The 3,965-nt window shown below is 45.8% G+C and overlaps 1 protein-coding gene across 1 annotated transcript in view; it reads left to right on the top strand.

Moving 5' to 3' along the window:
• The first annotated feature begins 1,407 nt into the window (after positions 1-1,407).
• Ptpdc1 (protein tyrosine phosphatase domain containing 1) overlaps positions 1,408-3,965 on the top strand; it is a 94,617-nt gene continuing 92,059 nt past the window's right edge. Inside the window, exon 1 of the mRNA XM_023708692.1 lies at positions 1,408-1,736. The gene's annotated coding sequence lies outside the window, so the exon portion shown is untranslated. The remainder of the gene's footprint in view (positions 1,737-3,965) is intronic.

Raw genomic sequence — 3,965 nt, 5'->3', positions numbered from 1 at the left:
AGCACAGTTCTTCTTTACATAGTGATAATACAAATTCCAAATCAACTTCTTCAACCCTCTTTCTCTATTACATACAACAGCTTCCTAAAATTACCATACTGGTGTTCTGATGTGAGGATCTTTTTTTGTGTTGGCATATTACATGGAACCTGTTTCTGAGCTATAAGGCAGTGATTAATCTCCATAATGCTTGTTGATTATTCATGCCTTTAGACAGGGTGGCCTTTGTCAATGAATCCTCAAAATTATAATCCTTAGTTCCATGTATTTATACTACTGTACAGTCAACTCATATAGGACCACAGTGGCATCCCTACAAGCTGCTCTCGCTTCCAATTTTTCACCATTTCTAGCCTCCAGTGTGATTTGTATCATGGAATCAGTAATAATGGCCTTGCAGTATCTAGCACAGGGACTGCCAGTGTGTGTACTTGCCTAATAAACTGTTCGGCACACCTTGTGGAGGATTTATTTTTACTGAGCTGGGGAACATAACAGGACCACTTACAAAGTTGGAAAAAAATAGGAAAAATGGCAGAATGGCTAGTTGTACAAGTTGTCCTTCTTGCAATGAGATTTCATTACGTACAGCAATATGCCTTTGCTGTGACTGTATTTCCCAACTAGGTGAGGCCAAGTTCACAAGACAGTGTCTATAAGATGCAGGTAGAAATTGTTGGGTGGGACTTCCAAAAAGGACCCTTGTGAAATAAGGGCATGATAGCTGCTAGTTTGCTCCACGAGGTAAATTCATGGTCTGGTGACAAACTCTATTGATGATAAAGCACAGAGTCTCAGTATCTTCAGTGACAGCGTGATCATTTGTTTTATGAGAGAAAACAATCTTATGGTTTAGTGTATTGCACTGAGGATTTCTTTTACAGGCAGAACAGCATCAGCCATTATGTGTAGTGCTGGAGCTTGCTGGAATCTAAGGATTCCGCTTCTTTCAGGATTTCTCTGGAATCCCTGGAGCCAGCTTAAGACAGACTATTAGGGAGGTGGGCTGAGAATGTCAAACCCAGCAGGAAGCTCCTGGAATAAATGCACAGCCACACACACACACACACACACACACACACACACGGCTGTGACTTGAGGCTATGGGAGCTTCTTGCTCCACCTCCTTCATTCCTTTGCAACCTTTGTCCTTAAACCTCGGGGTGTCAGCACCCGCGTAAACGTCGCAGACACCATTCCTCTCGAGCTCCCTGAAGCAACCTAGGCCTCCCGCGCTGATTCGAAATCACAAGGAACTGCCTGCTGCGTAGCGGGCCGTCTCGGGCACCGATTGGTCAATGCGTGTCACGTGCGTGAGGAGGCTTTGCGATTGGTTGGCGGGCGGGCGGGCTGAGGGTGGTGCGGCCCACTGGTCTTCAGCGCCAGCCGAGCTGCCAGCGGTGTGTACCGCGTACTCGCGCTGGAGGTCGTTGTGGGGTCCTCAGAGCGGGCCTTTACTGCCCTGTGAGCGCGGCTGGAACCGCTGGGCGGGGGCGGACCGCGAGGGGACGCGGGGCCCCACTCGGGCCGGGTGCCGCAGACCCTGGAGGTCCGCGCCTCGGGCCGCCCCGCGCTACGTCCCTGGCCCCAGGCCCCAGGCCCCGCCGGCAGCGAGACGGACCCGCCGGCGCGGAGTTCCCGGCGCCCGAGGGCTTGGCGCGGAGAGAGGCTGGGGATCCGCCGCCTGCGGCTGCGCACTCCACACGGCCCTCCGGATTGAATTCGCCTTCGCCCAGGTAGCGCGCGTTGCGTTCGGGAGGCGTCTCCTTGAGGGTCGCGAGCCGTGGTGCAGAGGCCTTGGGGTGCAGGGTCCCAGGTTCGGCTCCCTGGGGGGCCGGGCTGCTGGAACCTCACGGCTGGGGTCGGAGCTCCCCTGGGTCCTGCTCAGGTCTAGCCTGTCTGGTTCCTCAGAGATGATGACCTGCGGTTATCAGTCAGTTCTGATGTTAAACGCTGGCTGTTCATGGGGAGTCCGGTGGGGCCCAGAAGTAAACAAGAATAAAAAGCTGTTTATACCTTGGTTTAAGGGCCGGGGCTATAGCCAGCTGCATAAGGCTACTCCTGGCAAGCGCAGTCAAAACAACGTAAAAATAAATTCTAGACTGAGTTCGTGAACTCTAGAGCTAATTCAACCACTAAATTGGTCACGTACCATGATCAGTTAGTTCCCTTTCCCCTTCTACAGGCATTCTCAACCTGGGTGACCTGCTCAGATTCTTGGGGTACCTGTGGTACTATGGTCTGTGGCCAAGAAAAGGGCTACAGAACAGTGTATCTACGACATTGAAATTTTGTAGGAGCATCAGATTAGTGAAGAAAATGTTTCTCAGATTTTATTTTCATTGTATTGTAAATTGGAGATAATGTTGGGGTACAGAATGAGGTGAATTGTCACATTAATATATGTATCGTCTTAAATGCTTATTTTGGCATTGAGGACCTTTGACCTCTTTTAGCAATTTTGAAACATACCAATCACTGTTATTAATTGTCACTGTGCTGTGCAATAGATTTCAACATGATTTACTCTTCCTGTGGGACACCTTGTATTTGTTGACTATTATCTCCCCATTCTTCCACCTCACAACCCTTAATTACCATGGATGTGAGTGGTTTAAATTCCACCTATAACTGAGTACATACATTTAATTTCATTTCTTTGGCTTATTTCATTAATATATTTTTCAGTTTGTGCATCTTACCACCATTTGGCAGAATGGCAGAGTACTGCAGTAGATCTAGGGCTTCCCACTGAGCTAGTCCCTCTGCCGTTTTTATAACTTTTTGTTTTGGGATATTGTCTCTCTTTATCAGGCAGGCCTCAAACTCCTGATCCTCCTATCACAACTTCTCAGAGTTCTGGGATTAGTGACTTAAGGAGAACCTGTCTCAAATTTTTCAAGAGTAAATGAAAAGGGCTGGGTAAGCACTCAAGTGGGATTGCTGGATCTAGAGATCTGTTTTCAGGTTTTTGAAGATTTCCATGCCTTTTTTCATAATGGCTCTTCCAATTTATAGACCTGCTGTCTTCACAGTATTAACAACATTTATCTTTGGTAGCTTGGTGGGCATGTGATAGGCTAACCTAAGAAGTATGTAGTGGTACCACCTTACCTTTTTTATTTGCTTTTCCTTCATGAATAGTGATGTTAAACACCTTTTCCTGTACCTCTTGGCCAGTTTTATATCTGATTTGGAAAAATATCTGTTTAGGTCTTTTGCCCCATTTCATAATTAGCTTATTTGGTTTCTTTGCTATTGAGTTGCATGTGTTTCCAGAGTATTTTTTATACCAACCAATTACCAGATACATGGTTTGTAAATATGTTTTCCCATTTCATTAGTTGACCATTCATTTTGTTGTCCTGAAGCATTTTATTTTGATAGAGTTCCACTTGTTTATTTTTGCTTTTTGTGGCCTAAGCCTTTGGTATTATATCCGAAATTTCATCACTAAGACAAAAAATGTCAGGGAGTGTTATCTGTCATCTCTTAGGAGTTTAACATATTTAAATCCTGCATTTAAGTCTAATCCATTTTGAGTTTGTTTTTGTAATGTACAATAGCTTTTTCTTGCTTGTTTGTGACCAGTTTTCCAAGTACCTTTTGGTACAGATCTGAGATGTCCCTCCCTGTGTTTGGAAGGTGATGTGTCATAGGCATAGTGAACTCATCAGTAGATTCATCCATTGATGAATTCTCTAGCTGAAGGTAGCACCTAGTTGAAGGTGGGTCCCACAGGTTGGAGGTATAGCTCCCTCTCAGACTTCTCCCTTCACTCTGCTTCTTCTATGGGTGGAGCAGCTTTTCCTCAGCCTTGGCCCCATGCTATTCTGTTTCTGCCTCTGAGCCAATTGATCATGGGCTCCCAAAACCTGTGTCACAAAATAAACATCTTGTAGTTTGAGTTGTGGGCATTTTGTCCCAGCAAGGTAAAGTGGTGAATATACTCTTTTTTTTTTTTT

The sequence above is a fragment of the Octodon degus genome, unplaced genomic scaffold (assembly GCF_000260255.1).
Source record: "Octodon degus isolate 3935 unplaced genomic scaffold, OctDeg1.0 scaffold00466, whole genome shotgun sequence".
Lineage (NCBI taxonomy): Eukaryota > Metazoa > Chordata > Mammalia > Rodentia > Octodontidae > Octodon > Octodon degus.
Note: the sequence above shows the minus strand (reverse complement) of the source record. Positions and strands in the feature narration are given on the sequence as shown.